The following is a 23,620-nucleotide window of genomic DNA, read 5'->3' on the forward strand; positions in this document are numbered from 1 at the left end:
AGGACATTATTGGGAAAGGGGGTGCAGTCAGTTAATTGTCTAACTTTTGGTTTCAACTCCGGTCACAATCTCAGGGTCGTGAGATCAAGCCCCTTATAGGGCTCTGTTCTGAGTGTGGAGCCTGCTTAAGATGCTCTCTCTCTCTCCCTCTGCACCTCCCCAACCCCCTGTTCATGTACACATACTCTCTCTCTAAAGCAAAAGAAGAAGAACAACAATAACTACATTATTGGGACCACTAACAAAATTTGAATGAGTTCTGAGGATTAGACAGTAACATAGATCAATGTTAAATTCCTGATTTTGGTAGTTCTCCTGAGCTTATCTAGATGAAGGTTCTCCTTAGGAACACACTGGAAGTATTTGGAATGACAGGGCATTTTCACAATTTAGGCTCCACAGGAAGAAAACTCTGAGTCAGAGTTTAGCATCCAGGATGTTTATTAGGGAGTGCTTTCAGTATTGACACCTGTGGAAGGGAAGAGACGGAAACAGGTTTGGACGGGAGGAAAAGCAAGCTATGTATAAGGGAGGCCCAGCAGCCTCAATTAACCCCATGAGGAGCTCTGGAGCTGAAGTGGCCCTTTATGATTGTCCCACACCAGGCTGAAAAGGCTGGGCTTTAAATTTAGGCCTTGATCAGGCCTGGGCTGTTTCCCAAGGGGCGTGAGCTTTGAGGAAGCAGCTCTCCACCCCAGTAGGAGCTGGTAAGTGAAGGCTGTCTGCTGACAGTTCTCCAAGTAGCCTGGACAAGAAGTCTTTTTTTTTTAATAATTTTTATTTATTTATGATAGTCACAGAGAGAGAGAGGCAGAGACAGAAGCAGGCTCCATGCACCGGGAGCCCGACGTGGGATTCGATCCGGGGTCTCCAGGATCGCGCCCTGGGCCAAAGGCAGGCGCTAAACCGCTGCGCCACCCAGGGATCCCTGGACAAGAAGTCTTGCAAAAGGAAATCTCAGTGGCTCATCTCCATGTTCATTCACTGTTACGCTCTGGTTACATTCCCTTTGTTACTTCATCATTTTTGTTGAGGAGTAGCTTCTCCGGGTTTCTGATAAGCCTCTCCCTCTGGGAAAACTTAGAAGAGGAAGGCTTGTAGGACAAGGCTATAGCCCTCTGCTGCTACTGGTCTCAGGGAGTTACAGGATTTTTCCTTTAGTGCCTGAGGTTCTTGGTCATGCCGCTCTGAAGAATGAAGAGGTAGATCAGATGAAGAGTGGTGGGCAGCAAAGCAAAGTTTATTGAGTGATAGTAAAGTTTATTTTCTTATTTTTATTATTTTTTAAAGACTTCACTTATTTATTAGAGAGAGAGAGAGAGAGCAAAAGCAGGGGAAAGGGGCAGAGGGAGAGGGAGAAGCATACTCCCTGCTAAGCAGAGAGCCTGATGCGGGGCTCCATCCCAGGACCCTGGGATCATGACCAGAGCTGAAGGCAGATGCCTAACTGACTGAGCCACCTAGGCACCCCAGTAAAGTTTACTGAATGATAGGGTACAAAACTCCCAAAGTGAGAGGGGACCTTAGAGGGCTGCCAATGGAGTTTCTACATCTAGGGGTTTTTATGGGCTTGTGGATGGGCTGTTTTCATCTGATGAATGCTCCATGCATCTGTCATCCAATCAGGTTTTTGTCATTTATCTATCACATGGGAAAGAGTGGAGGGCTCCTTCCAGGGTGGAAGGAAATTCTCTTAAAGGTGTTTTCCTCTTAGGGTGGGGACCCTTGTCCCTGCCTGCCTTTCATCAATATCCTTCCCTATCCTTATTGTATAACAGCAAACCTAACTCCTGATGATGACCAGGATAAATACCCCCGCCAAGATTGTTCCTCTACTTACAGCCCTCTTGTTCCTGAATGCTAGGAGCCCAAAGTGCCCAGGCAGCAGTTGTAGCTAGTAAATCAAAGTGACTTTTGCTGTCCCATCTGGTAGAACTATTCCTTTTTTTAGGAACCAGGTCCTCTGACCCTGTGGAGTCCAGAATAGCAGGAACAGGAAGCATAAGTTCCCCAAGGGGCCATTGGAAGTGATGATAAGCAGGACCACTCCTACTTCCATATTTTGCCTCATAGACTCACATTTCTTCCTGTTGGGTACACAGCACCATATGAAGATCTTTTATTCAGTAGGTTTAATGTATCCTGGAAGATGCCAGTCAGAGCATTTCATCTGAGCTAGTACTTCAGCTGTGCCTTCAGCAAGGCATTCCAATGCTCCATCAGGCCAGAGGTTTCGGAGCGCTGCAATAAGTGATAGGACCAGTAGATAACAGTGTCATAGTTTCACTCTCACACCTTTTTTTGCTGTAAGTTGGGTTCCTTGGTCTAATTCAATGTTATGGGAGGTCTTCTGCTGGTGGAGAAAACATTGTGTTAGCCCAGGGAAATGCCCAAAGGTGAGACATTTAAACCCTCACCCCAAGTATATATTTATCCTGTCATGATGGATTACTGGCCCTTTCAAGGTAGAAATGTCCCGAAGTAGTAAACTTGCCACCAATTGTCTAGTTGGTCTCCTTGAAGAATGGTGCTCTATCAAGAGCTCAGGATCAATCTTTTGCTGTCAGATTGAACATCTGGCAGTGGCAATAGCTACATGAGTCCTGATAAGTACGAACCCATGCTATTGGCCCAGAATAACCTCAATCTTTGTCACTGTGGCCACTTAATTCACGTATCCATTGTGCCAGCTATGGTGTGGTCAGTGACAGAAGCAGAATCAACTGGTTGAGTCATTTTACACATGTGGGATTTATATTTGCCCATCTGCCATTTTGCTTTCTTTCATATATGCCATGTCTGTTTTGTTCCTTTATTACTATATTATTGCCTTCTTTCATGCTAAAAAGATATTTCCCAATATACCATTTTAATTCCTTTGTCATTTCTCTATTTATTTAGTGCATATGTATCTATCTTTTGAGTTATTTTCTTAGTGGTTGCTTGGGGTATTACTAACATCTTAATTTATAACAACCCAGTTCAGATTAATCCCAACTTATTTATTTTTAAGATTTTATTTATTTATTTATTAATGAGAGATACAGAGAGAGAGAGAGAGAGAGAGGTAGAGACATAGGCAGAGGGAGAAGTAAGCTTCATGCAGGAAGCCGGATGTGGGACTCGATCCAGGGACTCCAGGATCATGCCCTGAGCCAAAGGCAGACGCTCAACTGCAGAGCCACCCAGGCATCCCAGATTAATCCCAATTTAATTTCCATAGTATATAAGGACTTTGCTCCCAAATATTCCATTCCTTTCACCCTTTTTGTTTTCTTTTGCTTATACAGACTGAGTAGCACCCTCATTGGCTGCCCATCTATTTTTCAGCAAGTGATACCATGTTTTATTAACTATTTCCATAACTCTCTGTAGGTCAGGTACTCATGGTTGCTACTTTGATCTTGCCACTCATTATCATAATTGCATCCACATGATTTCTGATAGTTGCGTGATGCCATCTGGCTCAATTATTTCTGGGTTATATTTCCTCCATTGCTAATGAAGAGCTCAGTTTTACAACAGCTTCCCCTACCATAAGGTCCAGCCTTAAAAAAAAAGCCACCACTAGACTTCACAGTGATTCTGGTGTTATTTACCAACACATTCTTTTTCCTTTGGTGGACACTACTCCAGATCCTTCTGTGGAACAGTCGTCTGGTGGGTTTTCTGATCTTACATAATATATGCACACCAGCACTCACACTTCCCTAAACCCTTTTTCAAAATTGAGATAACATGAACATACATAAAATTCTCCATTTTGAAGTACACAACAGTGGTTTTTAGTATGTTCACAAGGTTGTACAGCCACTACAATAATCAGTTTTAGAATATTTCATCACACCAAAACGTAACACTGTGCCAGTTAGCAATCAATCCTCATTGTCCCCTACTGACACCCCTGGCAACCACTCATTTACTCTATGTCACTATGGATTTGCCTCTTTTGACATGTCTTATGAATAGAATCATAAATGTGGCCTTTTATGTCTGCCTGCTTCCACTTAGCATAATGTTTTCAAAGTTTATCCATGTTGTAGCATGGATATACTACATGCTACTATATACATGCTACTATATACATGTAGTATATAAATATACTACATTTATACTACTTATAAAAAAGGAGTCCCTCCTTTTTTTTTTAATTTTTATTTATTTATGATAGTTACAGAGAGAGAGAGAGGCAGAGACACAGGCAGAGAGAGAAGCAGGCTCCATGCACCGGGAGCCCGACGTGGGATTCGATCCCGGGTCTCCAGGATCGCGCCCTGGGCCAAAGGCAGGCGCCAAACCGCTGCGCCACCCAGGGATCCCGGAGTCCCTCCTTTTTTATAACTGAATAGTATTCCATAGTATAGATATAGCATGTTTTATTTATCTCTTCATCAGTTGATGGACATTTGGGTTGTTTCCATCTTTTAGCTATTATAAATAATGTTGCTATAGATTTTTGTATACAAGTTTTTGTGGGGACATATGTTTTAATTCTCTTGAGTATACCTAGGGGTGGAATTCCTGGGCTAAATAGTAACTTTATGTTTAACTATTTCAGCAGTTGTCACTGTTTTCTCAACTTGCTGCATCATTCTACATTTCTACTAGCAACATATGATGGCTTCAATTTCCCCACATCCTCACCAACATTTGTTATTTTCCATTTTTTAAATTATAGTCATTCTTTTGGGACTGAGTGGTGTCTCACTGTGGGTTTTTAAAAAGAATTTATTATTTATTTATTTATTTATTTGAGAGCTCACCTGCATGCAAGCAGGGGGAGGGGCAGAGGGAGAAGGAGAGAGAGAGAATCCCAAGCAGACCTGGTGCCAAGAAGAGCCTGATATGGGGTTTGATCCCAGGACATTGAGATCATGACCTGAACCCAAATCAAGATTTGGATGTTCAACTGACTGAGCCACTCACATCTTCTCACTGTGGTTTTGATTTACATTTAATTAAAGACCACTGAGGTTGAAGAACATATTTTCATGTGCTTCTTGTCCATTTGTGTATCTTCTTTGGAGAGATCCCTATTAAAATTCTTTCCCTAACACAGATGTAGGGAAATGATGGGACACCTGCACCCCAATGTTCATAGCAGTAATGTCCACAATAGCCAAAGTGTGGAAGGAGCCACAATGTCCTTTGACAGATGCATGGATAAAAAAGATGTGGTACATATATACACTGGAATATGACTCAGCCATCAGAAAGGATGAATACCTATTATTTACATCATTATGGATGGAACTGGAGGGTATTATGCTGAGCGAAATTAGTCAATTGGAGAAGGACAATCATCATATGGTTTCGCTCATATGTGGAATATAAGAAATAGTGAAAGGGACCATAACGGAAGGAGGGAAAAACTGAGTGAGGAAAAATTAGAGAGGAAGACAAACCATGAGAGACTCCTGACTTTGGGAAACAAAGGGTTACAGAAGGGGAGGTGGGTGGGAGTATGAGGTAACTGGATGACAGGGATGAAGGAAGGCACATGATATGATGAGCACTGGGTGCTATATATTGGCAAATTGAATTTAAAAAAGGAATTGGGTTATTTCTCTAATTATTGAGTAAAGATATAGTTATACAGATATATATTCTGGATATTAGACTCTTATCAGATATATGATTTGCAAATAATTTCTTTTATTCTGTAGACTGTCTTTTCACTTTCTTGATGATATTCTTTGAAGCACAAAGGCTTTTAATTTTGATGAAATCCAAATTACCTATTTTTCTTTGGTTGGCTATGTTTTTGATGCCATGTCAATGAAACTGTTCCTAATCCAAGATCACAGTTACTTAATTTTTTCTAGAATTTTATTAATTTAGGTCTATAATTCATCTTGAGTCAACTTTTGTTTACTGTGTGAGATAAAAGCCCAACCACATTCTTTTGCATAGGGATATCTAGTTGCCCAAAACAATTTGTTAAAAAAAACTATTCTTTCCTCAAGAATAGTTTTGGAACTCTTGTTGAAAATCTGTTGCAGGGACGCTTGCGTGGCTCAGTGGTTGAGCGTCTGCCTTTGGCTCAAGGCATAATCCCAGGACTCTGGGATCGAGTCCCGCATCAGGCTTCCTGCATGAAGCCTGCTTCTCCCTCTGCCTGTGTCTCTGCCTCTCTCTCTCTCTGTCTCTCATGAATGAATGAATGAATGAATGAATGAATGAATAAATAAATAAATAAATCTTTAAAAAAAAAGAAAATCTGTTGCATATAAACATATAGGCTTGTTTGTGGACTCAATTCTATTCTCTTGAGCTGTATGGCTTATCTTTATGCCAACTGTTTGTAGTAAGTTTTGAAACTAAAAATTGAGTCCTCTACTTTGTTCTTTCTGAAGACTGTTTTAGCTCTTCAGGATCTGCTTGTTCATTTCAGCAAAAAAGCCAGCAGAATTTTGAAAGGGATTGCATTGAATCTATAGATCAATTTGGAGAATATTGCCATTTTAACAACAGCAAGTCTTCCAATAAATGAACTTGGAATATCTTTTCATTTACTTAGGTTTTCTTTAATTTCTTTCAACAATGTTTAATCTTCAGCGTATAGGTTTTATTAAATTTACCCCTCTCTCTTTCCCTCCCTTTTTTTTTTTTTTATTTATTTATGATAGTTACAGAGAGAGAGAGAGAGACACAGGCAGAGGGACAAGCAGGCTCCATGCACCGGGAGCCCGATGTGGGATTCGATCCCGGGTCTCCAGGATCACGCCCTGGGCCAAAGGCAGGCGCCAAACCGCTGCGCCACCAGGGATCCCTCCCTTTTTTTTTTTAAACTTCAGTGTAGAAGTCTTGTTATTAAATTCACTCCTAGGTGTTTTATTATTTTTAAATTTCTTTTAACATTTTATTTTTATTTTTTTAAGATTTTTTTTATTTATTCATAGACACACACACACACACACACACACACACACACACACACACAGAGGCAGAGACACAGGCAGAGGGAGAAGCAGGCTCCATGCAGGTAGCCTGACATGGGACTCGATCCTGGGTCTCCAGGATCACGCCCAGGGCTGCAGGCGGTGCTAAACCGCTGCGCCACTGGGGCTGCCTTTCTTTTAACATTTTAATCCTTTCCTCTACCACCTGCCAAAACATTTATGGTATTTTGACTTCACCTAGCATGGGCCATCACTTTTACCATGTTTCAAAGAAGCCATCTTTTTTTTTAAATTAATTTATTTATTAATGAGAGACAGAGGGGGGGGGGCAGAGGCACAGGAAGAGGGAGAAGCAGCCTCCATGCAGGGAGCCCAAAGTGGGACTCAATCCCAGGTCTCCAGGATCAGGCCCTGGGCCGAAGGCGATGCTAAACCGCTGAGCCACCCAGGCTGCCCAAAGAAGCCATCTTAATAGCAAGTTTGCACCATTTCCTGGAGGCTTTATCAGGGTGTGAATTTTGTGCTTTGGGAGAGCACACTCAAATTGCTATCTAATCTCATGTTCTATCCCCCCTTAATCAAGTGTTCCCCTACCTCCTGCAGTCTGTGCTGGTTAGATCTTTTTGCTCCTTTGAGGTCTGGTTTCTTGCTTCCCTTATCATGCCTAGCATGCCCCCAGCTGGGTTATGCTGTCCTTTAACCCTAGTTATAGATTTAGTGAATAGGAGGATAGGTAGGGGCAGGTCCTGAGGGGTTACATGTTGTCTTGCTGAGAGGCCTTGGCATTGTTTCGAGCAAAGGGAATGTGTGGGGAAAGGAAGGGAACTCACTTTTGCAGACTCAGGGTCAATGAAAATCTGGGAACTCAAGATTTTGGGGAGCACCCACTCAGATGTACCCATTCCATGTGCCAGGGCCTTATTTTTTCCCAACCACAGTGCTGTCTCTAGCATAGGTGACCTTGTTTAGTTGGTAGATTAACCTTTGAAGCTTGGCTACATGATGATTTAGCTCGATCTGGTCCTCAGCTTTCTCTGTCATTCTACTGCAGGTTAGGAGAGCCTCTTGCTATGAAAGAGACCTTCCAGCTCTCACGCTTGGCTTTCAGCTGACTGCTAGTCAGTGTATCAGCTTTTTTATTTCTTTGCCTGAAGTTTTAATGGAGCTAAACAATAACCATTCAATCCCCTTATAGTTACTCTTTCCTCCACATAGTACACCAGCTAATACATTCTCTTTCACTGGTATACTATCCCAGTTCACCACTATTGAAAGTCTTAATAACTGGACTACTACCTTGTGGCAGGGACTATCTGTACTCCATCTATCACCAATGGCGAGGTTCTCCTACTAGCTGAGTGGTGATCAACATCCAAAACTCCATTTTATTATTTGCTTTCTCAGACCTCTCCTGGCTCCATTTGCAGTGGTTTGGGTTTCCTAGGAAGCAGACTCTGAGGTGGACTTGAGTGTTCAGGATAATTATTAGGGAGAGCTCTTGGGATCAACATCTGTGGATGGGAGGGGAAGCAAACAGGATTGGGCAGAGGTAGAAGTTGATCTGAGATGCAGGTTGATAGCCTCAGCTACCCCCACTGGGAGCTCTTGAGTGGAAATGGCCTACTAAGAGGTCTTGAACGACATAAAAATAGCCAGTCCTTTCTATCCTTGCCATGATCAGTCACTGAATTTGGGCCACCTGGGAAAGGGGCATCTCCTTGGGCAAGGTGGCCCTCTGCAGATGAAGCAAACCCTGAAGGAAATGACAGCTGACAGCTGTGTGCTGACCATAGCCCTCACAGCAGGGCAACAAGTCCTTCCTTGAAGGGCATCTAATCCATGCATCTTAATGTCTGCCACAGATACCATGTCAGGTTACTCTCAAATTGTCCGGGTCAGGAAAAAAAAACATTATGCATACAACTTTTCTGTAAGTTTAAAATACAAATATATATATATATATATATTTTTTTAAGATTTTATTTATTTATTCATGAGAGACACAGAGAGAGAGGCAGAGACACAGGCAGAGGGAGAAGCAGGCTCCTTGCAGGGAGCCCAATGTGGGACTCCATCCCGGGTCTCCAGGATCACACCCTGGGCTGCAGGCGGTGCTAAACCGCTGTGTCACCGGGGCTGCCTACAAATATATTTTTTTTAATGAACATACTTATATAAATTAAATATGACTAAAGAAATACCTAAAAAAGAACCTCTTATTGCTGAAACAAAGAAAGAGGAATAACCAATTAACCTAAATAAAAACATAACAACAAAAATAAAAACAAAAACAAAAACAAGAAAGGGGAGTGATGTTGAAAGACAAAAATTCATTTGAATGAGTAAAACACGGATCACCAGAAAAGCTGGTGGGAAATAAGGCTGAAAGGCAAGTTGAGGCTTCATCCTTGCTGACACAACATACCTGGGAGTAGGGCAAGAACATAAAATGCCTGTTTCACCACAGCTAGCCTGGCCTTTAATTTCACCTCACCTCTTCTGAGTAGGTAAAGTATTTTCCAGATTACCTTCAATAGTTACTGTTTCCTATTTTCCTCTTCCCTTTGTTCCCTCCCTCTTCAAGGCCATCATGGAACTTGGAATGGTGAGATGTGTCTTGGCTCAGCTTCCCCAAACTGAAATGAAAATTATTTTTAGGATGAATCTCTGAGTCACAGAGGGAGGAGGGAAAGAACCATTTTAATCTCTTCCTTTCCCCTCCTTCATAACCTGCTGTACAGCTAAATCATTCTAAAATTTTGTCTTTTTGCCCTCTTCCCAACAATCATTTGCCTTTTCTTTTTTCTTTGGAAACAGTATCTATCAATCTTCATCAGAAGCTTCTAATATGGAGGAGATTTGTCTTTGCTGAATGGACCACAGGCTAAATTAAAGGAGATTGCCCTAAGCTACTTTCGTGTAAGTAAATTTATTGATTGTAATACTGATGGGATCTGAGGGGTTGTATATAGTTACTCCTCATTTCATTCTTTCACTGTACCTTCTGCTGCACCTCTGCTGGGCTTTCCCTTCTGTCTCTCCTAACATGAGTAGTAGAAGGCATTCTTGCTTTCTGTGGGGAGATGCAGGCACAGATTGTGTTCTGGCCATCTACCTTTGCAGCAACATGCTTGAACATGTCTCATGTTTCAGTATTTGACCACATTTCTTTGAGAGAGAAATAAGCATGGAAACGGTGAACGTTGCACTTTTTAAGAAGTTTCTGCTAACATACACACACAAAAAACCAATGATTAAAAAAAAACCCTTATCCAATTAAGTTACCAAGAAAGTGGGGAGAAAGTTCTATCTTAGCATCTGTGGAATGAATTGAATGAAAAAAGAAAGAGCTGGCTTAACTTCAGGAGACCATGCTTTAAGCCCGGCAAGCTTCTGGATGAAAATATGAATAACACCCCTTACTTACGCAGTTGGTCAGCATTTTCAGAGTGTTCTCACACACACTGTCTCAGGTGATCCTTGGAACAATACTGCAGGCATTATTGATACCATTAAAAAATAATTAAAGTATTTGCCTGAAGCCCAACAACTAATAAATGGCAGAACTAGGGCCAGTACCCAGGTCTGCTCTCTACTATTGGTGTCAGGAGTCTTCTGATTTCAGAGTGGAGCCCTCAAGAATAGCTGTTGGGGGACTTGTCTGATTTAAAACTTTCAGGGACTGCTTGGAAGCAGGCTCATAAAAAAAAAAAAAAAAAAAAAAAGTCACTGGGCTGTGATGTCCTTAAGATCTCCAGAGTAGTAAATACCAAGCAGATAGATCTAAATTGAAGAAAAGATAAATTGCATGAAGCTATGTGAGTGGACAGAAGCATGGCAAATGAGTTTCATTCTGCACTAATTTTGGATAATGTATTTAGGATTGTCTGAAGCATACTTAAAAGAAGATGAGCTTGGAGCTATGTTTTATTTCAAGAAAAAGAACCACGAAGGGCACCTGGCTGGCTCAGTCAGTAGAGCCTGCAACTCTTGATCTCAGGGTCATGAGTTTGAACCCCACATTGGGCGTGGAGCTTACTTAAAAAAAAAAAAAGAAAGAAAATTACAGGTTATTGTTAATGGTTTCTTAAGGTCATATAAAAATGTTGGTCTTGTTGCTAAGAATGTGGAAAATAAAACTGAAAGCATAGTTTTATCCTGCATTTGACAAAATTATAATGAAGCTATACCCAGAATCATGCACTGAATTCTGCCTCAAAGGTTGAAAGAAAAGAGCCTAATAGATACATGAGGTCATAGTAAAGGACAACTAAAATAATCAAAAATATTCCCAAGAAGAAAGTTACTTTAAAAAAAAAAAAAAAAGAAAGTTACTTTTAAAAAAGTATTAAATAAGTGGATATTTGGAGGAAATCCTTAGCTTTCTAAAGTTTATGTCATAGAGAGCAATTACAATGTTCAAAAACATTTCATTTTCAACAAACATTTATCAAGAAATCATTATATTCAGGCCCTACACTCAATGCTAAAGTTTACAATGAATAAAACACAGAAATTCACAACCATTGCCAGAGAATACCAGACTGGATGGATCTTTAGTCCAAATGAGCACAGCTTTTGTTCTATTCTTAGTGGATTAGCATTCAGTTTTTGTACACAGTCTCTTGGGTTTGGTAGGTGTGTGCCGGTTGCCAGAAACCAATCAACCCTGGTGAACCTGCAGTCAAGTTCTTCGAGCTACAGATCTGAAGGTTTGGATTCCTCATACCATCGAGAGTTTAAAGTGAAGATATTTCATTAATTCATTCATTCATAGACAGTGTGCCATAGGTGAGCAAGGGGAGGGGCAGAGGAAGATTTATCTTAATCTTAGAATCTTACGCAGGCTTCACACTTAAGGAGCCCTATGTCACGATCCTGAGATCATGACCAGAGCCAAAATCAAGAGTCAGATGCTTAATTGACTGAGCCACCCAGGCGCCCTATGAAGTTATTACTTTTAATAATCTTCTCATTAATGTTTGGTTGTTTACCTGGTTTTACAGACAGCATCCTTCTCTGTGGTTAGCATTTGTGAGCTAGGAAGGTACATACAGCCCCTGCATGACCAAGATATATTCCCAAAAGTTGACTTCTAACTTAGTTGTTTGAAACTGAAAATGCATTTTCCCCCAGAGAAACAATGTGATAAACCTGGCTTAGGTTCCCAGGCCCACTTCTAGGAGCCCATTAGCACATATGCAACTCTATGAGAGGATGAGAACTGTGACCACAACATTGTTTCTATGGGGAAAATGTGCCCCAGGAGCACAACAAGATCTTCCTTCCTCCCGGACTTCCAACCTCCATGAGTAATGAAGCCTGGGTGTTTACTACAGGAAATACAGCTCCTAGTGTGGGTGGCTGGGCTCTGCATCAGCCTTATCCACTGGGCAGAGATAGTCTCTCACCTCTCCTGCCCTAAGCCTGACAGTGAGGGGAGTCGGGAAAGGTGGTGGTGGTGGTATCTTTCCCCAACTGATTTTTTTTAGAATAGGGCTCTTGGGATTCCACTGAGGGGTTCACAGCCAGATACATAATTTCTGGGGCCCCTTCTTCAAAAAGGAAAAAAAATGTAGCTAAAGGTACTAAAACAGAAAGCTTTTTTTTTTTTCCTTTCTTCTGGTCTCTCTCTCTCAACTTGTCCTAGTGTTTTCTTTTTAAATAGACAACTATTTGATATCATTCCAAGAATTAGCATGCATTTCATAATTAATTTTTATATTGTACAATGCCTCCTTGAAATATAAGAGCATTTAACTCCCCCGTGAAATCACCAAAATGACGCAATTTGTTTTTTTTGTTTTTTTTGTTTTTTTAAAAGATTTTATTTATTTATTCATGAGAGACAGAGAGAGAGACACACACACAGGCAGGCTCCATGCAAGGAGCCTGATGTGGGACTCCATCCCGGTCTCCAGGATCACGCCCTGGGCCAAAGGCGGCGCTAAACCGCTAACCTGCTAAGCCACTTGGGCTGCCCACAATTTCTGTTTTGTAGTTCATATATGTATATGTTTTCTTCTTACCAGAGCAGGGGGAACACTGCAGAAAAGTAACTTAACCATTATTATTTCACTTCCTGATACACACACATTCCACCAATACTGTCTGCCTTTGCTTTACTGAGGAGTGAAAAAGGACTGAAAGGAAATGAAAATGTTTTCAGCATAAGTAGTTGGCTAATGCAGGGAAGAAACACAAGAAAGAAAGAATACGATAGGATTCCTTATTTTTGTGTGTGTGCTTCTTAGAATGCTATTGCCTTCTTTCTGAGTTCAAAGCAAGTTCTGGTTTCAATGGAAAGCAAGGTCTTTTAGAGCTATCAGCACTACTCAGCTGTAAGCATAACACACCTTGAACTTAATTGCTTGGTTTTGCTGCACACCATCCAGCATGTTGTGCATCTACCAGAATTCTGTGCTCACAGGGCCCTGAGAATGCTATTTGTGAATGGGTCGGCGAGGAACAGCGGATGTGCATATTGTGTCTTCTCTTGCTCACACGCACATTCCATTGTCTCATCAACTGCACTATGAAACATGAGTTCAAAGATAAAATTATTAGGAATTTAAACCAAGCATCGAGTCTTTCTGAATATGGGGTCCTGTATAATGCTCTGAGTATGGGAACGGGGCGGGTGGCTGTGACAGCCTAGAGTTGGGCATTTACAAAGATAGAGCTACCCAGGGTGCACAGATGGATCTTAGACCTTCTGAGGGCCTGGGCATTTTTTCCTTCAGGATACCACACCTAGGGTATTGTTAGAGACTGTGATGGCTTTAGTCAAAACCCCAGAGGTGGACGCTGACCTCTAAAGGATGATGACATTTTCAGAAAAGGGTGTTCTAGTAGTGGCAACTACTGGGTGGCAAAATATTAGTCAAATAGAAGGTGAGAGGATTGTGGAAGGCAGACTTACTAAACCATATTAGAAACTAGTTGATAACTTAAGTACTCAGAATCATCAATGTAAACAAATCTTCTGCACAAGTTTACTTAGAGTTACAGATAGTGATTACCTTCTTCTCCAAGTGTCAGATAGCTTGTCTCTTTTGGAGCGCAAAAGGGAAGGGAATGACCTTGTATAGTGAAAGCTGCTTTGTCCCCACAGTTCAAAATATTTATCACTCCCTGTGGATAGGCTGAAGGACATCATATCTATTCTTTCCTTTTATTTACAGTGATCATGTGTCAGAAGCCTGGGCTGTTCTCAAAATTACTCCAATAGGTATTTCCCAGTACATTTAAGTGTTAAGTTACATAACCATTATTCAAGACGTGTACAGATTTTTGTTTCTGAAAGCAATTTTATTACACAAAAAGCCTGGCTTTGTCTAAAAAATTTAAGTAGCTTACTGCAGCTTTTCTACAAAATCCCATTTATCATAGCCTGAGAGAATGATATGATGTTTATATAAAGTGTTTACCTGTAATAGGCTACTTGGTGGGAATTTGATAAATGATACCATTACCATTCTCCCAAGGGTCAAGCTCTTTGTTGTCCCATCAAGTTAAATGTGGGATCTCTGCCTTTCATTTATAGGTGTCTCCCACTGCAAAAAAGCATTGAACTGATCTCTCTTAATGAACTTTACATACAACTTCAATTGATTTTGACTGAAAACATTCTCTTCATCATCTATTTATTTTAGATTTTATTTATTTAGATTTTATTTATTTATTCATGAGAGACAGAGAGAAAGAGAGAGAGAGGCAGAGACATAGGCAGAGGGAGAAGCAGGCTCCCTGTGAAGAGTTGGATGTGGGACTCGATTCCAGGACCCCGGGATCATGACCTGAGCCGAAGGTAGATGCTCAACTACTGAGCCAGAGCCACCCAGGCATCCCCATCATCTTTTTAAATTTAAATTTATTGTGCAGCCTGGATAGCTCGGTGGTTTAGCGCTGCCTTCAGCCCAGGGCCTGATCCTGGAGACCAGGGATTGAGTCCCACGTGAGGCTCCTTGCATGGAGCCTGCTTCTCCCTCTGCCTGTGTCTCTGCCTCTCTCTCTGTGTGTGTGTCTCTCATGAATAAATAAATCTTTAAAAAAAAATAAATTTAAATTTATTTACTTGAGAGACAGCACATGCACGGGGTGGGGGAGGGGCGGAGGGAGGGAACCATTATAAACAGACTCCCTGCTGAGAATGAAGCTAGATGTGGAGCTCCATCTCATGACCCATGAGATCATGACCTCTGCTGAAACCAAGATTGGATACTTAACTGAGTCACTCAGGTGCCCCCTCCATAATTTTTTTAAAAGATTATTTTAGAGAGAGAGAGACAGATCAAGAGCATGCTTGTGCATGTGCACAGGGGAAGGAACAAAGAGAGAGAATCTCAGGTAGACTCCCTGTTTAGCTCAGAGCTGGATGCAGGACCTGATCCCACAATCCATGAGACCATGACCTGAACTGAAACCAAGAGTTGGCTGCCTAACCAAGCCATTTATGAAGAGGGACTTCACCAGGGACTTGGAAAGGAAAGAATAGATATGATGTTCCTGGTGAAGTCCCTCTTCATAATTTTTAAATGCAGTTGATGCTCATTATTCACAAATTCTGTGTGCAAATTTGAACACTTGTTTCAATTTATTTGTCCCAAAGAGTATGTGCTGTAAACTAGATGTCAATCCATTAAGAACACAAGAAAAGCAAAATCGGCAGTCATCATTTTCAGTCATTTATGGACATGCACAGAGTGGTGAAAAATTAGTTGCCCTATGTGTGTGATCCCATTGAGGTTGAACAAGGCTGTACTCTGCCTTCTTGTCCTAACTCTCATGCTATAAACAAGTGTCTCTTCCATGGTCTCTTTAGTGCCATGTGTTTTGCATTTTTTTTCTTCTTTGTTGTGATTTAGCTGTTTAGAATGGCCTCCAAGCATAATACTGATGTGCTGGCGAGTGTCCCTTAGTGTAAGAAAGGTGTGATATGCCTTCTAGAGAAAATATGTTAGATAATCCTCATTTAATATGAGTTATAGTGCTTTTGGCAACAAGTTAAATGTTAACAAATCAACATATATATTAAATTAGGTGTCTTTAAACAGAAATACCCATAAAACAAAATTATATATTGACTGATTGACACAAATGTTGTGGCCAGAGGCTTGCAGGAACCTAATCCTGTATTTCCCCCAGGAGCAATGGCTCAGCAGTCACTAATTCAGTGTTCTTGGTGACTTTATAGAACAAAGCCACTATGAACAAAGAATCAACTGTACATTGGCAATGAACTTCTTCAATGGAAAGTTATTTACAAATCAAATTACAATATGTTCTTTTAGAAACCATGTCTAAGAGAGCAATCATTTTAAATAAAGAGTATAAACATAGGGATCCCTGGGTGGCGCAGCGGTTTGGCGCCTGCCTTTGGCCCAGGGTGCAATCCTGGAGACCCAGGATCGAATCCCACATCGGGCTCCCGGTGCATGGGGCCTGCTTCTCCCTCTGCCTGTGTCTCTGCCTCTCTCTCTCTCTGTGACTATCATAAATTAAAAAAAAAAGAAAAAAAAAAAAAGAAAAGAAAAGAGTATAAACATAGACACATAAAAGCTTTAAGTTAGAGAAGACCTTGGATGTTATCACCTCTCTGCAGGCCCCTTGACCTCCCATTAATTCCTTTTATAGCATCCCTGACAGGTGGCCATTGTTTTCTGATTGAATGCTTCCAGTGATGTGGAGCTCACTTCACCAGGAAGTCCTGTCTACTGTGGCTCAGTTCCAATATTCAAAACTGTCCTTTCTTATGCTGAGCCAAGATCTTCCTCTTGGAAGTTGCCCTCCTGATGGTTTAGATCTGAACTCCAGAGCAACATGGAATAAATCTACTTGCTCCTTGTAAGAACCCTTTATCAGATCTCTTTCCTGCAGGTTAAGTAGACTCAATTCTCTTCAGAGTATAAGATTTCCACACTATTCCTGGATGTCTTTTCCAAATGAATCCTAATTTGTTATGTATGGTAGCACTTTTTATGTGGTACCTATATTGCAACACATAAGTTCAGAAATCCTGAGCTCAACAGCACAGGTCTGGTACCCCTGTGCCTTGACTGCTGTTTTACTTTAACACAGTTTACATTATGTTAGTTTTTTATTGGTTGCTTGCACTGCATGAGTATCTGTAACTTACTGTCACAATAGCAGGTCAAGCTGAATCTCCCAAATCGTAGCCCTTTTCAAATGATCTCTCTGAACAAAGATACAACACTTACTATAGTAAGATACTGTAGTTACATTTAACATTAATGTCATCTCTTATTTTTTTTTAAAGATTTATTTATTTATTCATGATAGAGAGAAAGAGAGAGAGAGGCAGAGATACAGGAGGAGGGAGAAGCAGGCTCCATGCCGGGAGCCCGACGTGGGACTCGATCCCAGGACTCCAGGATCACGCCCTGGGCCAAAGGCAGGCGCTAAACCGCTGAGCCACCCAGGGATCCCCTAATGTCATCTCTTAAAAAAACAACAACAACAACATGATTTTGAGTAATTCAGTCATCTATAATTTGATTTGAGTTCTTAAATTTGGTATCCTAACTCAAAACATTGACAAAAATATTACTCAGGACTGGCCAAAAGGGAAAAAAAAATCTGTATTGCTTTTTTTTGAGAACTTAAGACCTCAAGAATTATATCACTCCATTATTCAGCACTGTTTGAATTAACCTCTCTGTAACAATATAAAGTCATATCTCTTCATCTCATCCAGAAGGTGTCTTGACTTTTTTACTTGTTCAGTAATGTAATAATTCTATCAAGAAAGGAAGTGGTATTTCTCTTTTTTAAAAAAGATTTTATTTATTTATTTGAAAGAGACAGAGAGCTCAAGCAGGGGAAGGGGCAGAAGAAGAGGGAGAGGGACAAGCAGATTCCCTGCCTAGTGTGGAGACTCCTGCTGGGCTTGATCCCAGGACCCTGAGATCATGACCTGAGCTGAAGTCAGACACTCAACCGACTGAGCTACTCATATGCCCCAGGAAGTGGTATTTTTTGGTAATGATTTACTTGAAAACAATCCACGACTCCTATTAACAGTTACATTTTCCCTAACACATTGTGTTCAATGATTTATACTGTAAAATTTCCAGGGACTGGCATCAAGCTTAGCAGTCTGTATTTTTAAAATCTGTTTTTCTCTGCACCTTGCAAATAACGATATTTACAATTATCTTAACAGGAAGATAGTAATCAAACTGTAAAAAGATAAAACAAGGGGATCCCTGGGTGGCGCAGCGGTTTAGCACCTGCCTTTGGCCCAGGGCGCGATCCTGGAGACCTGGGATCGAATCCCACATTGGGCTCCTGGTGCATGGAGCCTGCTTCTCCCTCTGCCTGTGTCTCTGCCTCTCTCTCTGTGACTATCATAAATTAAAAAAAAAAACAAACAAGATAAAACAAGTAGCCTAATGAGGAAATTTAAACTCAAGCAAGTGAAGTGGGAGCTACTAGGTGACTCCAGAATCACCCCATGATCATCTAAGCATTCAGCGAGACCAGCTGGTTTTGCCCCAAGAATATCACTTGTATTGTCATCCCTTTCCTATGCTCACTAGAGACGCATTCTCTCCCTTTCTTTTTCTCTCATGCTTAAACCAGAGTTTGGATTGGGTTTTCCATCACTTTGACAGAATTCTGATTTACTCAGGATAGGGCAGCTCTTAGAGGACACCAGAGTATTGTTATCAGATTAAGGATGCAGAGCAGAAAAAAACAATGGATTCTCCTACCCTCTCCCTGTCTCCAATTGCTTGTTCATCTAACCTCCCTTTCCCCTATATGCCAGAATCATCAGTCTGAAATACCAGTTATATCATCTCAATGCATCTCTTACTGCCTTTAGCATAAATCCAAATGTTTTGGCATCCAATCAAGGCCTTCTCAGTCTGGTGCTAACCTGCTTTTATCTCCCTAGGCCTTGTCCAATTTCTTCCATTTCCAAAGTGTGCCTGGCACATTCATGCTTTTGTGTGTCATGTGGGACTTGAAATCAAGACCCTGGGATTAAGACCTGAGCTAAGATCAAGAGTCAGATGCTTAACTGACTGAGCCATCCAAGTGCTCTGTCTTTGTACGTTCTGCTCTCTCATTCAGAAATTCCTTTCCTGATCCTTCCGGATGGAATCAAGCCCAGCTCAGATATTTTTTCTTTCAGTTGAATCTTTCTTGATGTTCTCATTAATTGTTCTTTCCAATAAGAGCAGATAAGTTCCATTCCTGCTCTGAAAGCACTCATCTCATGCTACTTTATGGAGTATATCCAACTCCACTTTATGGAGTTGATCCTCTCCTGCATTACTCCACTATAAAAGTGGCTTTCAGAGTCTTTTAACAATAGCATAGTTTGTAGCAATAATGGGTGATAAGTAGAAATACATTTTACATTGTTACCCACTTGGCACATTTGTATATACCTTATTTCCTCAGTTTTAAGAACTACTTCTTCTATGTTACTATTTCTGAAAGCAGGATGTAGCAATAGAGTATCATTTTGATAAGAGTTTTCACTTTTTTTTGTTTTCTCTTTAACAGTACACAAAATAATGATGTCTCATAATTAATGACATTTCAGATTTGCTGAAACATAGTACATAATGGAAACAAAAGTTTCACAAAACAGTATTTACCCTTTATTGTGGACAATGCTCTCTAGTTTTTTGCTCTATTTCATTAAGAAAAAAAAAATGCAGGTCATAATCCACCAAAATGAGTTCACTATTCACTACTGGATCCTAACCTGTAGTTTGGAAAAACTACCGAGAATTGAAAGTACTGCCACACAATAGGATTAAGAACGAAGATTGACTACATTAGCATGACTTTACAACTCCACCGTTTGCATAAACATGACTTTAATTCCAAGAAATTCTTGCCCAAGAAAATGAAATTGCAAATAACTTAATTGCAGTTTCAGGAACTTCCTCAAAGTCTATTTATTTGAACAACAGACTCCTGACTAACGTAGCCTTCAACAGGGTAAACAGCCTGCTCCTCAACATGATTACTCTTGGGTTTATCTTTATTTATTTATTTATTTATTTTTTTATGATAGTCACAGAGAGGGGGGGGGCGGGGCAGAGACACAGGCAGAGGGAGAAGCAGGCTCCATGCACCGGGAGCCCGACGTGGGATCCGATCCCAGGTCTCCAGGATCGCGCCCTGGGCCAAAGGCAGGCGCCAAACCGCTCCGCCACCCAGGGATCCCTACTCTTGGGTTTATTATCAAACTCTTTACTCTTCTAGGCTTGCTTCAAAACTCTTCCCTCTCCGTAATCACCTTAAGTGATTATATCACAAATTTGGTCCAATCTCAATCATGCTTTCAGTGAAGGACTAGTCTTAAATCAGATTGCCCTGAATCTTATAACTATTCTACACTTGACCTCCCTCTTTGAGGTGCTACAGAGACTCTTGTCAACACAGTGGTGTCACTTGCTGTTTTAAGCAATAAACATAGCTTTGTTTGACCAAGTTTCCTTTGGTGGTCTCTGCTGGAAATCAGGAACTGATACTACATTATAAGCTCTCAAGGGAAAAAGCAGTATTTATTTTCCTCCTACCTCCTCCTGATGATGAACATTGATGGACAAGGAAGGAAAGATGTCTTAGGAATCAGAGTATTCTATAGCAGGGGCAGGAGGGATGTATAGTTGGGTCACAGGTAAGGAGCTCTTGTTGCAGAGAGGCTGCATCCACAAACTAGGAATGCTGCAGTTGGACCCGGCATCCCCTTTCTCTTGTTTTTATCTGCTCACCATCTCCTCTTCATACCTGGTACTCGGATGGTATTGTTTTAAATATAAAAAAATAGAAAACTTTCAAGTTCCATCCCAACCACTTAACTTGAAGTTACTATGTAATCTTTAAAGTGGTCATATGCCTCAAGCTTGAAGCTTGAAGATATGCTAATAATGGATAAGGGATGGCCAAACGTTTGGTTCTCATCAGAAACGATTAAGTCATTGAAAAAAATATGCTGACCCGCGTCTCTAATTTAATACCTATATAAATTTCCCGTAAACACTGGAAAGGCACCTTGGACCTAATAAGCCGTGGTAAATAAGTTTGCTTTCATCCAAGTGGTCCCAAGAAGGCATCAATCCACATTCTCCACCGCATCTCACAGTACACCCCTTCCCAAATTCTTTGATTCAGGCCTAGTCCCAGAGCTCAGCAATAAGCCAGGTGTTCTCCTCCTTCCTGCTTTTGCTCTCACAGTTCCCTCCGCAAGAACACCCTCCCCCTCGCCTCCTCCGGTTATTATATGGGCGCCTTCTGAAGAGCTGAAAGGTCACCCGTGGCGACCTCACTTAGAAGCCTTCCTCCGTATCCTCAGGCAGAATTAATGACCCTCTTAGCATCTGGCCTCTAACAGCGTTTGCCTTGTACTTCGGCTGTTGCCTTCTAGCCAATCCATCTTCAGGCCCAGCCTTTCTTGTTCCCAGCCCATCCCTGGGCTCCTGGACGAAGGCTCGTTCCTCTTGGGGCGCCCAGGGGCTTGCCCGCCTTAGGCGCGCGGGAAACGCCCCCAAGGAGGCTGGTCGCTTTGCGCAGTAGTGCTGGGGCCAAGGCAGGGCAAAGAGGGCCCCTGGGCCCACCTCCCCGCCAGCCGCCAGCCGCCAGCCCCCAGCCCCCAGCGCAGCCCACCCGAGGCGGCTGGCGAGACCGCGTGCCTCTCCCGCCGCCCCCGCAGCGCGCCGAGCTCAGTCACCAGCGTTGGAAATTCCGGCGCGTGCAGGCGCTCGGGGCCGGGCGGGGGCGGGGGCGGGGGAACCCGTGGAGTGAGCCTGTGACGCGAGGGGGCGTGGCTCGCGGAGACCCCGCCCCCTCTCCCTCGCCCTCTCTCGCGGGTCGGGGTTACATGGCGGCGACTGCGGCAAAGCGAGAGCCTCGGAGACGCCGCTGCCGCCAGCACAGCCGGAGACCTGAGCCGACATTGGGGGCTGTCCGCGGGCCCCGCACTCCCTCGATGAGCCGGAGAAGTCCCGTGAGTGTGTGTGTGTACGTGTGCGGGGCGCGCCGGTGGGGCGGCTCGGGAGGGCGCCGCGGCGGGCCCGGCGGCGGCGGCGGCGGCGGCGGCGGCGGCGGCGGCGGAGGAGCCGGCTCCCTCCTCCATTGTGTGTGACCCTCCGGCGGCCGCCGCTCAACAAAGGCGCTTTTGTTCCGTCCCCGGCCCGCCCGTCCGCCCGCCCGCCGGCCCGCCCGCTCGGGCCTGGCCGGCGCGTCCCCGCGCGGGCGGGCGGCGGGCCGGGGTCCCCGCGTGGGGCCGGCGGAGCGGCCGGCGCGCCCCTCCCACCCGGCACGCCCCTCGCCGGCCGCCGGGCCGGGCCGCGCCCGCCAGCCCCGGGGCCCCGCCGCTCGGCTGCGGCCCCGCCGCCCGCCGCCCGCGCCCGGCTCCGCGGGTTCGAAGCCCGCCCCGGCCGGCGGGCGGCGGGCGGCGGGCGGCGGGCGGCGGGCGGCGGGCTAGGGGCGGCGGCCGGGAGGGGCGGCCCGGGAGCGTGAGGTGGCGCGGAGTCTCGCCTTCCTGGCACGCCGCCTTCGAAATGCTCCCGCGTCTCCTCCCCCTTCCCACTCCGGTGACTCGGCCTCAGCTGACTCCGGCCGGGCAAAGTCTCCAGTGGACTCGGCGAATTGCGTAGCGCGCACGGCTCCCCCGGCCGGTCTCAGAGCCCCGAGGTCCTCTGCCCGAGTGTTGAGCTCTGGCCGTACATGAGGTACAGGAAACTTGTTTGAGCCGGCGTTCCGGATTCCTCTCTCCCCCTCAAGCCCCCTCAGCCCGCCGCAGCCTTGCCTCGGCGGCGTTCGGGACGCTGAGCGCTGGGCTGTGCAAGTACCCAAATGGAAACTTGTTTTGTCAGTTCACCAGAAAGGGCCTCTTCGCTTCGCCTGAGCGTTTTTGTCTGACTTGGTGAGATGCGTTGAAAAGTAAAGGTCTTCGGGGCGCCTTTTGTTTCTCGGCTTTAGGAAGACAGCCGGTTCAGGTGTCCTGTGGGAGCTCTGTGAAGCAGGATCTTTTTGATTTCCTCTCCCGTTTTATTTCTTCTTTGGCTTGCTCATTGGCGAACGCCCAGTGAAGTGGTGGAATTAGAAGCCTTCCTGCATTTGCAGCACATTCACGTTGTTTTTCCTCCATGCTAAAAATGCTCTTAAAAGTCGGTATTAACTTTTTTTTTTTCTTTTTTAACGAGACGAGATGATGTGTCAAGGGGAAAAAAATTTGACGAGGGACTAAATGGAACGCAAACAGCTTCATAGTAATTTTCTGATGGATTTCTTCTAGCCTTGTTATTTTATTTTTTTTTAAGGTTCTGGTTGGACATGTTCTCTGTCTTCAACCTTGGGAAACTGAGGTGGAAACAGTAATTTGACTAGAAGATTGGAGGGTCGCGCCAGACAGGGCCTGGCTCTGGAGAGGAACCGCCTCTAGAGTTTCTTCTTAGAAATGTCAGATTTTAATGTTTGAAAAATGATCTTGAATTGAGTGGAAGAATCTCTCACCTCTCTTACGAGTAGTTGTTCAAACACGTTTATGAAGGGCTTGCTTTCTGTGTGCCAAGGAGCGTAAAGTCCTTTCACATATATATGTTACATCACTTAATAAGAATTGCCGGGTGAAACTTGTAAAATTGCTTATTGGTGTTCTAAATTCAGTAATTGCAGTCATCTAGGAAATATGCAGGGTTTGAGCAGGACGTGTTTTATTATTTAGATAT

At 43.2% G+C, this 23,620-nt stretch overlaps 1 protein-coding gene and 1 long non-coding RNA gene across 7 annotated transcripts in view; one reads left to right on the plus strand and one right to left on the minus strand.

Moving 5' to 3' along the window:
- Nucleotides 1-801: 801 nt before the first annotated feature.
- On the minus strand, nt 802-21,581 carry LOC140622799 (uncharacterized). 2 transcript variants are annotated; one of them, XR_012022463.1, is made up of 5 exons: nt 20,468-21,581; nt 9,904-10,070; nt 9,431-9,538; nt 2,080-2,353; nt 802-1,187 (listed from the first exon to the last, which is right to left on the minus strand). It is a non-coding gene; the product is annotated as an uncharacterized lncRNA (long non-coding RNA). The 2 variants fall into 2 exon arrangements; XR_012022462.1 differs by having other exon boundaries at nt 2,080-2,350; nt 20,468-21,580.
- Nucleotides 21,582-21,730: 149 nt separating this feature from the next.
- Nucleotides 21,731-23,620, plus strand: part of MAPK6 (mitogen-activated protein kinase 6) — a 36,233-nt gene continuing 34,343 nt past the window's right edge. For 2 of the 5 annotated variants that reach the window (XM_072808535.1, XM_072808532.1), the window contains exon 1: nt 21,731-21,894. The gene's annotated coding sequence lies outside the window, so the exon portion shown is untranslated. Of the gene's footprint in view, nt 21,895-22,386; nt 22,816-23,620 lie in introns of those variants that run through there. The other 3 variants (XM_072808534.1, XM_072808533.1, XM_072808537.1) reach the window with 2 other exon arrangements.

This window comes from Canis lupus, chromosome 32, assembly GCF_048164855.1.
Source record: "Canis lupus baileyi chromosome 32, mCanLup2.hap1, whole genome shotgun sequence".
Classification (NCBI taxonomy): domain Eukaryota; kingdom Metazoa; phylum Chordata; class Mammalia; order Carnivora; family Canidae; genus Canis; species Canis lupus.